This window comes from Diabrotica virgifera, chromosome 9, assembly GCF_917563875.1.
Source record: "Diabrotica virgifera virgifera chromosome 9, PGI_DIABVI_V3a".
NCBI classification, from domain to species: Eukaryota; Metazoa; Arthropoda; class Insecta; order Coleoptera; family Chrysomelidae; genus Diabrotica; species Diabrotica virgifera.
In genome coordinates, this window is record NC_065451.1 from 58,069,015 (window position 1) to 58,082,897 (window position 13,883).

A 13,883-nucleotide genomic window follows, 5' to 3' on the forward strand; every position below is an offset into this window, starting at 1 on the left:
TATAAGAGTAAATGGAGTTTTAGTTAACAACATCAGATATGCAGATGATACAGTAATAATAGCCGATAGTTTACAAGACCTGCAAAGTCTCATGAGTAAAATAGTAAGCTCTAGTAGGAAGTACGGACTCTCTCTCTCTCAATATCAAAAAGACGAAGTTTATGAAAGTTAGTAAAAACACCCATAACACTATCGAAATCTTGATAGTAGAGGGGCAGCAGATCGAAAAAGTAAAAAAGTACACTTACCTAGAACACTTATAACAGAAAATAATGACTACACTGCAGAAATCAAAGTCAGAATCGAAAAAGCACGTTCTAATTTTATGAAAATGAAAAAAGTCCTACGTAGCAAAGATTTAACATTAACTCTTAAAGTACGCCTAACAAAATGTTAAGTATACAGTGTACTATGGAGTAGAATCATGAACGTTAAATGTAGAGACAATGAGACGACTTAATGCCTTTGAAATAATGTGGACCTATAAAAGAATTATGAGGGTTTCTTGGGTAAATAGAGTTACGAATAACGAAGTACTAAGAAGCATAGGTAAAGAGAAGGAAGTTGAACTTACAATTAAAGAAAGAAAACTACAGTATCTCGGACATGTGATGCGGGGCGAGAAGTATGGCATCCTGCGACTCATAATGCAAGGAAATATAGATGGCAGAAGAAGCGTTGGAAGAAGACGAATTTCATAGCTGAAGAACCTGCGAGAATGGTTTGGATACAACTCAAAACAACTATTTAGAGCTACTGTCTCAAAAATTAAAATAGCTATGATGATTGCCAACCTCCGTAGCGTAGATGGCACCTAAAGAAGAATAATTCATCTCTTGAATATAATTAAACGTAAAGTTTTCGTTTTCCTAACTAGTTTTTTTTATTTAAAAAACGAAAAATTTTTAAATCTTTTCTAGAAAACGGTGTATCCTATCGACTTAACACAAGAGTACCTTTTAGTACAAGAATATCTCACAATTTAATAATCCAGAGTCAAAAATGCTAAAAAGTTAAAGACAAAAACTTATGCGATAAAGTAACCGTTGCCCTACCCAAAACGGACGCCTATGACCGATACTAGAAATTTGCGATGGATGTTTTTCTAAATAGAAGCGTTCCGGAGGCATTTAAGAAAAACTAATTACCAGACGCCACCTTCAAATAGCTCTAGCTCCCTTAGGAAACGTTTTCGGACTAAATGAATTAGTTTAAATTGTCTTAAAATTATCTGAGGAATCTCCTGTATTCGTTTGTCGGTAGAGTTTCTGGACAACGTGTATAGAATATATACATTCTTTGGCATTCCTTCAAAATCAACTTTGCAGTATTTTGCCTGCCCTGGAACACAGGAGGTGATTATACTAGTAAAGTGAATACAAAAGCTAGATCTTTAAAAGAAAATTCCACCCAATGTTTACAAAATTTTGCAAAAGGTATATCTATACACTTTCTACAAGTTTTGTTACAAATGGTTCTTTCCTATATTTAGTACCTAGGTACGTGAGCTTAGTATAAAATTCAAAAAATTTTGGTGTTATTTTACTTACCTACTCCATTAAAATGTTACATTTTTTAAGCCATACCTTGCATTTGTTAGAGGAGTCAATTTTATTTCTTTAATGTGTAGGGTGGATCAGTAGAAGCTTAAGTTCAAGTTTTTGGGGTCGCCACCCTTGTCCCCCGGCCGCCATTTTGGAAATGGGGTGCAAAGGGGTTTCGTGCTATATCTCGTAAAATACCAACCCTACGGAAAATCTAATTAAACAGAAAATATAGCAAATTAAATTTTCTACAATTTTGTTTTTATTACTTTTTATCGTCAAGAGACCAAAAAAAAAGATATAAATATGTATGTAAAAAAATTTTTAACAAATTTCTTTTGGAGGTTATAACTTTTTTTCAGTTCATTTTAAAATAAAATAACATTATAGCAATTTTGTAGAGGGTTTTTCAGCGAACAATTTCCACTATAAATTTGTTTAATTCTATTTATTTGTATAGGTTTTACAGCCCTCCAAACTTGACCAGATTCTCGAATGCTCATAGGGATACAATAAAAAAAAAGTTAGGCTTATTTTTCTATCTATACATATTTTTTATTCATACAATTTATTATGATTTTAACATTCCTTGCTATTATTAACCTGTTTTTGACCTTTCTCCCCACTATAAAACTTATAACCCTAAGCATATATAGAAAAGGCCCAATAAGATGTTTGCCGGTTCAGAAGAAGAATGACGCAACCGCAAAACACGAAATTCTTAAGAAGAGCAAAAAACGAATTTTTGATATCAAAATCATAAAGTATGATCAAAATTAGCCATTCACCACACCGTGGTCAGGATCTCGAGATACAAGCGTTTTTTGGGGTGTGCCGCTTGTCTATGAAGTAACATAACTTTTTTCCTATTGTATATTTTGACTTTTTTCCCAAAAACTTCTTCATGAATTATACTTTATTGTTGTATTGGTTAAAATTATAAACTAAAAAATTTGTCACTCAACTTTTTTAAGTAAGCATGAAACTAACGAAATATGATGACAAAATGTTTAAAAACTAACAACTCCTTTTTTAATGCGTTTAAACATTTTGGATAAATTCCATTGGTATTTACATACTTCAAAGATGACACAATAAAATTTTTAAAAGGAAATATTTACAGCGACCAAAGATACAGCGAGGTAAATTTGAAAAATCCTCAAAACTGACTTTCGGCATTTTTGTATAAAATTTGATTTTTCAACATGTTCCACCAAATCTACATGAAAATAAATTTCATATTCGGATTCAGCGACTTCGAAAACATAAAAATAGACCAAAATTGGTCATTCAACTTAAATTTGATTTTCGCGGTGGGTGGGCATAACGATTGCTGCCGCTCGACTAATAGCCTGGGCTGATTATCGGAGAATAGGCCATTTTTGGGAAAAGTTATTTACCAGCAATTTTATTGCTGAAATCGAATTATAAGATCCTACATATTAATAATGTAGGTATGCAAAGTCCTCAGATAGTGTGCTACTTTTTTTATAAACAAAATGGCACACGAAAATCGTGTTTTTTTTTTTAATTTTTGCTCTATAACTCCGAAGATTTTAACTTTACAACAAAAACACTTAAATAAAAATTCACCGTGATTAAATTCTGCATAGAGACGTGTTTTTCACGATCTGCTCCGACAAAAATTTTCTTCGGAAAATGCGGGTTTTACAAAATCTTTAATTTTCAAATAAAGTTTTAGATAAGTAATTATCTACCAATAATTAAATAATTTGGTGACTTAAAAGCATTCTTGGTTTAGATTATAGTTCCAGAAGCTGGTGGAAATTAAACGAATATTTTAGCCCCAATCCAATTGTTAATTAATAATTTATAGTCGCAATAATAACCAAAATAATTATGATACACTAATTAAACTTTGAAATCTTATAAATATGAGATGCCTATTTAACATTTTGTCGACAAAATTTAATTTTTTTATTTTTTTGCATAATCCTTAAATGTTTTAAAAAAAATAGTTATAAACAAATTAACGTTTCTCAGAAAGTTTTTATTATATTATAATTTTAGAAAATAGCTAAAATGCGCATTTCAAATATCTTGAAAATTAATGCTTTAAAACTTTTTTGCAACCCTTTGGAAAAAAGTTATGAAACAGCAAATTAAACATACGATTAACATACGTTTATATTTTTTTTTAATTCTTTCAAAACGTAGAAGTGAGTTTAAAGTACAAGCTAATTATTTTCAAAAAAAAATCAATTATAAGTTTAATGGTTATATTTTAATTAAAGATTATAAATATATTTTTTTCTAATTTACACGCGCGAAAGTAGAATCTTACAGTACTGTAGCTAAAATTTTCACTTGGAGCGACGACAGGCGGCCGCGCGACGTACACTTTTAATACATAATGTATGCTGCGTGTTAGTCGCTTCGAGTGAACATTTTAGCTCCGACTCTGTATCAGGCCTACTTTTGCGCTAAAAATTACAAAAAAAGGTAATTTTAATCTTTGATTAAAATATAAACATTGCACTAATTTTTGACATCCTTTGTGAGTAATTAGATTGTACCATAGACTCACTTTTAAGCTTTGAAACAATTAAAACAAATTATAAACAACGGAGTAATCGTATATTTATTTTGCTGTTTCATAACTTTTTTGCAAATGGTTGGAAATTTTTTTTAAAGCATTCATTTTCAAGACCTATGAAATACGCATTTTAAGTATTTTTAAAATTAGAATATAATAAACAATTTCTGAGAAATGCTAATTTGTTTATAACAATTTTTTTTAAACATTTAAAGATTATGTAAAAAAATTAAAAATTAATATTTTGTCGGTAAAATATTAAATAGGCATCACACCTTTATAATCTTTCTAAATTTGATCAATTTCTCATGATTATTGTGGTTGTTATTGCGACTGTAAATTGTTAATTAACAATTGAATTGTTGCTAAAATATTTGTTTCATTTTCACCGGCTTCTGAATTTATAATATATACCAAGAAAGCTTTTATTTCACCAAGCTATATAATTATTGATAAATAATTACTGGCTCAAAAAAATTATTTGAAATTTCGAGATTATATTGGGAAAACCCACATTTTCCGAGGAAAATTTTCGTGGGAGCAAATCGGGAAAAACATGCCTCTATGTAGAATTAAATTGTGGTGAATTTTTATTTGATTGTTTTTGGTGTAGAGTTAAAATCTTCGGAGTTATAGAGCAATAATTGAAAAAATACGATTTGTCGGCGCCATTTTGTTTATAAAAAAGTAGCACACTATCTGCGGCCTTTGCATACCTATATTAAAAATATATAGTATCTTATAATTCGATTGCCGCAATAAAATTGCTGGTAAATAACCTTTCTTTGTACTTTACTAATTAGACCAGCGTATTATAACTATTTTTTTTTTCAAAATTTAAAGATTATGCAAAAAAAGAAAAATTTATATTTTGTCGATAAAATATTAAATAAGAATCGCATCTTTTTAATCTTTATAAGTTTGATCAATGTATCATGATTGTTTTGGTTATTATTGCGATCATAAATTGTTAATTAACAATTGAATTGTTGCTAAAATATTCGTTTACTTTTCACCGGCTTCTGGAATTACAATCTATACCAAGAAAGCTTTGATGTCACTAATGGCCGGTTTCACAAAGTAAAGTTAACTTGTGGTTAAGGTGATACAGTAGCGATCAACAGGTAGCCAAAACGCGTTCCAAGATTGCGGCTGTAATTTTGAATATTTTTTCGAGATATTTGGCACACGTATTCGTAATATAATAAAGAATGGCGGTACAGAGCCCAATTTGAAAAATATATTAATATGTGGAAATTACTCTGTAATTAAGTACAATATTAAAGAAACTAGCCTGTACCGCCATTAAGAAGAACAAAAAAATACACTTTCTTCAAATAAACTTTTTTATCCGATGCCTAGATTTTGTGCCATTTTGGAACTACTAATGAAATAAAAAATTTTAGTAGTTCCAAAATGACACAAAATCTAGGCTTCGGATAAAAAAGTTTATTTGAATAAAGTGTATTTTTTTTGTTCTTCTTAATGGCGGTATAGTCTCGTGTTTTTAATATTGTATTTAATTACAGAGTAAGTTCCACATATTAATATATTTTTCAAATTGGGCTCTGTACCGCCATTCTTTATTATATTACGAATACGTGTGCCAAATATCTCGAAAAAATATTCAAAATTACAGCCGCAATCTTGGAACGCGTTTTCGCTACCTGCTGATCGCTACTGTTTCCTCTTAAGAGATAACCTCAAAATTACCCCGAAATATGCGTTTCAGTTTCATAATTGTTACCCTTCTGGGTATACCCATAAGGGTAACCCACTCCAACCTCTGGTTAAAAATTCTGTGAGTTAACCATACTTCGCCGTTGACCTGAAACTAAAACGCATATTTTGGGGTAACCTCTGGTTATCTCTTAAGCATAAGTTAACTTTACTTTGTGAAACCGGCCGTAAGTTATTTAATTATTTATTAATAATTACTTATCTAAAACTTTATTTAAAAATTAGAGTTTTTGTTAGGAAAACCTGCATTTTCCGAGGAAAATTTTCGTCGGAGCAAATCGTGAAAAACATATCTCTATGCAGAATGTAATTGCGGTGAAGTTTTATTTGGGTGTTTTTGTTGTGAAGTTAAAATCTTCGGAGTTATAGAGCAATAATTGAAAAAAATACGATTTGTCGGCGCCATTTTGTTTATAAAAAAAAGTAGCACACTATCTGCGGACTTTTCATACCTATATTATTAATATATAGGATCTTATAAGTCGATTCCAGCAATAAAATTGCTGGTAAATAACTTTTCCATGAATTTTGCTAATTAGATCATGAGTATAATATATAGATAGAAAAGTATTTTTTTATTGTATTCCTATGAGAATTCGAGAATCTGGTCAAGATTGGAGCGCTGTAAAACCTAGATAAAAAATAAAATTAAACAACTTTATAGTGAAAATTATTCATTGAAACATCCTCTACAAAATCGCTATGATGTTATTTTATTCTTGATACAAAATTTTCTCATATTTTTGTGTATAACTTTTTTGTTGGTCACTTGACGATAAAAAGTAATAAACATAAAATTGTAGAAAATTTATTTTGCTACATTTTATGTATAATGAAATTTTCTGTAGGATTGATAGTTTAGGAGATACAGCGCGGAAGCCCTTTGCACCCCTTTTTCCAATACGGCTGCCGGGGGACAAGGGTGGCGACCCAAAAAACTTGAACTTCAGCTTCTACTGAACCCTTCTACACATTAAAAAAATAAAATTGACTCCTCTAAGAAATGCAACCTAAATGTAACATTTTACTGGACTAACTGTCTTCCTTCATTTTGTATTTTGGTGTGTCATTACTATTATCACACATTTTATTTTTTGGTACTAATCTACGACAACTCTTAAACATTGATTTATAATAGTTATTTAACTCTATTAAATAAATGAGAATTGTACTATATGACATAATTTCCTACATGCGAGTTAATAATATGCTATTTTTTGAACACAAAACTTTATAGACATAGAAAATTCTCTATACAGTGGAACCCCGATAAGTCGGCCCCCGATAACCCGGAAGTCCGGCTAACCCGGACCGATTTTCATCAGATAAACATTTTGATTTTCAATATTTTGTATTTTGACAACGACCCGATTTGGGCGTCGAAACGTTAATAAAATTATTTTTCAATTTAATTGTGGCTTCCCATCAAAATAGTTAATTATCAGACAAACCTTTCAACAATAAAAATGTATGTAATATAATATTTGAGAGATAATGTGTATGTGTGTAATTTGAACTATACAATAGTAAAAATGACTCATAGCACACGCCGCAGAAACAACAGGCACCTGTCTGTAGTACCTATTCCTTTTTATTTCAAACTGTCTTAGCATTGTTTAGGAAAGACTATTTAAAAAATTCTTTTATAAACAATGGTCTTTAGTTTTCACTGTTCTTAAATAACATAACATCGTTGTGACTGTATTGTGTGTCTTGTATTGTTCGCTTCAGTTTGCTTACGTTTGTGTTTGGTGTTTTTTTTTTTAGTAATTTTGATGTGTAGGTACTGTGCATATTTATAAATATATTTCATGTTATTTCAATTCTAACGGAGTTTATCTGTAAGTATACCGTATTTTATTAATTTTTACCATATTCTCCGGCTATCCCGGATTTTAGATAACCCGGATCGGCCGCGGTCCCGATTAATCCGAGTTATCGAAGTTCCACTGTACTTGTAGGTCGGAATGCGCAAAATGCGAAATGCGAAATTTTCTTTATCTCTAGATAGATGTCGATAACGCGTCTGCACGCATTTAATATTTTATTATTTTGTTTAGCGGGATATTTTGTATACGCGTTCTTTTACAAAAAAGCTGTGAATTCTGAAAGAACGTTTATGTTTGTTTCATCGACTTCGAGAAGGAATTCGACCGAGTACCACACGATATACTTTTCAATTGCCTACAGGCAGCAGGACTTGACCACTACGATATAAAACTGCTAAAATACTTATATTACAATCAAGTAGCATCTATCCAAGTTGGAGATAGTCATACTGAAAAACTACCCATTAAATGTGGTGTGCGACAGGGTTGTGTTTTGTCACCCAGTCTCTTTAGTCTGTACTCTGAAGAAATCTTTAGGGAGGATTTGGAAGATAGACAAGAGGAAGTAAGACTGGGCGGAGAAGTAATCAACAATATCAGATATGCTGACAATACAGCCATACGTGCAGAAAATTTAGAAGATATCCAGACATTAGTAAATCTAGTCAGTGATGCAAGTTATTGGAGAGGCCTAAAAATCAGTATTTTAAAGACAAAGTGGATGGCAGTTGGAAAGATAAATGTAGATCAAGGCGTGCTTTCTCTTAATGGAGAGGAGGTAGAACGAGTAAACCATTTCAAATACCTTGGCAGTTGCAAGTGCGGTCATATATCTTAATTCAGGGGGGGCCATTTTGTACAATTAGATATTAGCTCTCAATTTCAATACAGACACAAAACGCAGAATGGGATGTTTTATATATTGAAAAGAGAAAATAACAAGAACTCGAATGAAATGAAATTATAAACAAAAAACTAATACTCTACATGACGAACTCTATGTTTCGGCTCACTCCACTTTTAACGAAACGTTCTATTATATTGTCTTCGTTAATAACAATGTCCTTGTGGACATGCATTAGTGCAAGGCCAGTTAACCGTTCTTCACCCATATTGGCCCTCAGCCAACTCTTAAGTCTTCTCAGTCCTGAAAAACTCCTCTCTGCAGATGCAACACTTACTGGAAGAGTACACAATATTTTTAAAATTTTATTAATGATTGGATACATCATTTCATCACATTGTATGAGAGCATTTAGATCATCGCTCGGAATTTCCGATTCTTTGCTGTGTTTCCATCTCATTTTCCATAAATGTAGCTCTGCAATAAAAGTTGACTTCAGCACGTCTCTAACTGTCTCAAACAAACTTCCATATTTTGCAATCAAAATTTCTACGGCGGAATGGATGTCATCTTCATTTGAATGAATTAATATAGCAGGAACACATATTTGCAGATTAAATACATCCATGGTTTCTTGCTGGAAACGACACTCAATGTCGGAAATGATACTTTCAAGTAAAGGAATATATATATCGTTATTCGAAAGTATTCTGTGGAGGAACGAATATCTGGATTAGGTCGATTTTTCATGAAATTATTCACTCTTGGAATACATAAATCTATATTCAAATTTTCTAGACATGGCATTATTTCTTTAAGCAAAGCATTGAAATTTGTTTCTGCATTGTTGCGTTTGTCTTTCAAAACAAGCAGCGTATTTAGAACAGCATTCTGTGTAGAGCTTATAGCCAAATTTTTGTTTGCAATAATTTGCTCAGAGGTAACGTTATTGCGAGTACTTCATTTAGACAAAACAAAGTGATAATAAAGCTGCAATTTGATGAGATCGCAAGTATATGCGTCCTAGATTTACTGGAAGATTGTCTTTCGTTCCATTCGGAAATCAAATTCAAAGCTTGCAAAATTTTTTCAATCGATGCTTTAAACTGCAGAACGGAGTCGTGCCGTTCTACCCATCGCGTTTCACACAATCCAGAGAGCTGATCACCCAATGTTTGTTTGAGGACATGATTGCGTTTAGAAGAGGCTTTGAAAAAAGATATTATTTCCTTCATTACCCCTACAGCATTTCTCACATATTGAACGTTTGATGATTTCGACAAACTCAAATTTAAAGCATGATTGAAACATGGACATCGTACAGCTATATTCATTTCTTTTTGAATTTTTTGGACGGCTCCTTGTTGTTTTGATGTCATTACGCTGCATCCGTCTGTACAAATTCCTACACAATTTTCCAATGGTAAACGAAATTTTTGAACTTGTTTTGTCACTGATTTTCCTAAAATAGTACCATTCAAAACCGGTTCCAAAGTATCGGGACTGAGCTCATAGTTCTCAGAATGACAATCTATGAATGACACAAAATCCTCCCGCACGTTGTTACCTTCTAAGTATCTAATAACAATCGACATTTGGGAAACATGTGCTATGTCAGTAGTTTCGTCAAACATAATGCTGTAATATTTAGCATCACTAATTTTTTTCACGATAACAGACAAAATTTCGTCTTTACAACATTCAATCAACTCATTTTGCGTTCTTTTGCTAATATATGTGGCACGTGACGACGTGTTTCTTAAATGCTCTTCTAAAGTTTTGTCTCCTGCTTCGATTCTGAATCGAAGAAGCTCTCGGAAGTTTCCCTCATTATTTGTCACATTGCTTTCTTCTAACAATGGCCCGTCATCTCTATGGCCACGGAAAAGTATACATTGTTTGGCTAAAAAAATTATAGATCGAATGATTGGTTTGAGCCGATTTCGATTATCCTCTATCTGCCTGGCTCGAGCACTATCTATCAAATTTCTTATATCTAAGGATCGGTTTTCGTAACATTTTATAAAATTATCGCTCGATAAAACCGCTTCAATGTGATATCGATTTGTATTATGTTTATCTAGCACACCATCCATTCCAAATAATTTTGCAAATTTTGTAACTGGTGTGGTAACCAAACTTTGCAAACTTGTTGATTTATTTTTACCACCTGAATTTGCGAAGATAGCACAGTGCTTACAAAAAAGTCCTTTCTTCAAGTCCGAAAACGCAATCCAGTTATATTTTTGGAGATGATCGTATCTCAAGTACCGCTTAACTAACTTGTTATTTTTGTTATGTTCAGAAAATGGAAATGAGTAGTTTTTTTCCGGAACCCACGTATTTTTCAAATAATTATATTTTTGAAAGTCTCCCAAACCACTAAAACCATCAACAACTCGACCAATGTCGTAGTTACTAACTTCATTGGACTTTTCTACAGCGACTTGCTTTAGAGTATTTTCATTATTAACTGATGTTTGTAATGTTGATACTGTTGTAAGTCGTTCTGACACTACGAGATTCTGTTGAGAAGACGATGAGGAAGATGACCGGGATGACCCATTATCACCCACATCTTTAATTACTTTCTTCGGAACAACAGAAAAATACGAATTCAACGTATTCGTATTGTTTGCCCTCTTCATTTTCTGAAAAAAAAAAAGAACATTTGTGATTCCGGCCAAACGAGAGATGGATATGCCCAGGTTTTTTAATTTGAGCCTAATAATAATTTGCAGTCACTTTTCGTTCAAATCGGAATCTATTAACTTTTGTATTTCGAAATAGCATCCTATATAGCGAACATCTGCGCTGGACGAGAGAAAACTGCAGAGTATTATTTACTCATTGCTGATGTATTCGTTCCGTTAGCAAACAGAAAATTATTCCTAACCTATCTATGGATTTTTACTCACCTGTCACCCTGGAATATAATGATGATTACAATCCGGCAATATATATAGTGCACTGCACCTATGTCACCTCTATAACTACGATACGATAGTGTATATCGGGTAGACGATAGATACTTCAGAACGTTCAAATTTCTACACAATACACAACGATATAACTTCCATAAAAAAATATGTACATAGGCATTCTTATGTTTCTGTTTCTACACTGGACGTCGCCGGTGTCGGGATTCGCGCGGGAGGCGATGCACTTGCATTGGCGTAACCAGAGTTGAAGAGACAGGCATTATGATTAATTATCATTATTACAGATTGCAGTATCTAGGTATTTCAAAATCCGTATGTGAATCCATTCAAAATAATTAATTTACAGAGTAAATAATTTAAAATATACAGTGCTAGTCAAAAGTCCGTACCCCCCTCTTATCTGTTGAACGGTTATACCTAAAAAAGTGAGATTTGGAGGGAGGAAATAAACGGACATAAGCTTCTTAACTAGTCATGACAGGTGACGTAATAGTGACAGATGACGTTACAGAGCCACTGTGACCGATAATTTTAAATGGGACCTTATGGCAAGTGATACCTCGTTTGAAAGGTATTTAAAATACCTATTCAGCCATACTAATTTTTTTGGGTGTAGGTGGATTTTTATTTTGGTGAATAAATTAAATAAATATAATATTGTAGTTTCTCATTTAATTAACAAAAATTCAAATGTCCGCCTATGGTTTCTTTGTCAAAAAATTTGACGTTTTTCAAATTTCTAGTAGTTTTTAAGTCAACTTCAACCCTTTTGACAAGTAATCATAGGCGGAATTTTGAATTTTTATTAATTAAATGCGAAACTACAATTTTATATTTATTTCATTTTTTCATCAAAATTAGCTTAAACTCAAACAAAATTAGTATAAATGAATAGGTATTTTCAATTCCTTTCAAACGAGGTATCACTTGCCATAAGGTCCCATTTAAAATTATCTGTCACAGTGGCGCTGTAAAGTCATCTGTCATAATTATGTCACCTGTCATGACTAGTTAAGAAGCTTACGTCCGTTTATTTCCTCCCTCCAAATTTCACTATTATAGGTATAACCGTTCAAAAGATACGAGGGGGGGTACGGACTTTTGACTAGCACTGTATTAACATAACATTATCCTGTGTTACTAGACAAGTTTATTTAAGGTGCATTGCCACCTTTGGGGGGGGGCCGTGGCCCCCATGGCCCCCATGCCCCCCCCCTTATGACCGCCCTTGGGCAGTTGGTTAAATGTAAATTGCGATTGTGATGAAGAGATAATAACCAGGATTGAAATATCGCGTAAGGCTTTTATGACCTGGAAACCAGTTTTATGTAACCGAAGCCTGTCGATGAAGATTCGCAAAAAGGTCCTAAAATGTTAGGTGTGGTCTATATTATTGTATGGTTGTGAGACATGGACGTTAAAAGCCACAATGCTAAATAAATTAGAAGTGTTCGAATTGAGGTGTTATCGACGAATCTTAAAGAAATCGTGGGTTTCGCACACTTCCAATGAAAATTTTCTTCAAATGATGAATTCAGAACGTCTGCTCATAAACATCATAAAGAGGAGAAAAACAGAATACTTCAGCCATATAATTAGAGGGTCTAAATACCATCTACTTCGCCTTACAATACAAGGAACAGTGGAGGGAAAGAGATGGATTGGTCGAAAGAAACTCTCATGGTTGCGTAATATTAGACAATGGTGTGGTTCCACGGTAGAAGAATTATTTCGCGCAGCAGTCGATAGAGCGAGGTTTCAGGAACTTGTAAACATGATGACAGCCAACGTCTGAATACGGACACGGCACCTGAAGAAGAAGAAGTTCGTTTCGGGATACACCACGGGCGGCTCTATCGATACTGAAAAGTAGAAACCTAGTATCTTGGTACTGGGGGTTGTTACCCCCGATGATGGGGTTGAATAAGTTGAAACACTAATTACCGAAATATATTTATTTAAGTCACCATGTACGACAGTAACTAGTTGTTGTCGGGATGGATAATGTCTCTACTCGAACCACATCGGTTTCTGAATAATAAATAATCGCTTTCTTTACTTTCTACGTATCTATAGATAAATTCCAATTGTTTGTTATGATTGACCATACTTGAGTGTGACCGTGAATTAATAATAGCAGTGTAATTGATGACTTCGGTGTTTTCAAAATGCGTGGCCTAGATTACAAAATCATTGTCACCCATTTACGACATCCAAACAATGTATGTAAATAATATTGCTTAAGACTTTTAAAAATTAAATCGATATGGATTAACTCTTATTTTTTGGATGACAATATAAATCCTTTACACTAGGTAAGTCGATGATGGTGGCCCCCGAACCGAATTAAATCTAATAAAGCTGTCTTTTCTTACAAAACTTTAGATTTTCAATAAAATTCTTTATACCTCTTGTTGCAGGATATTG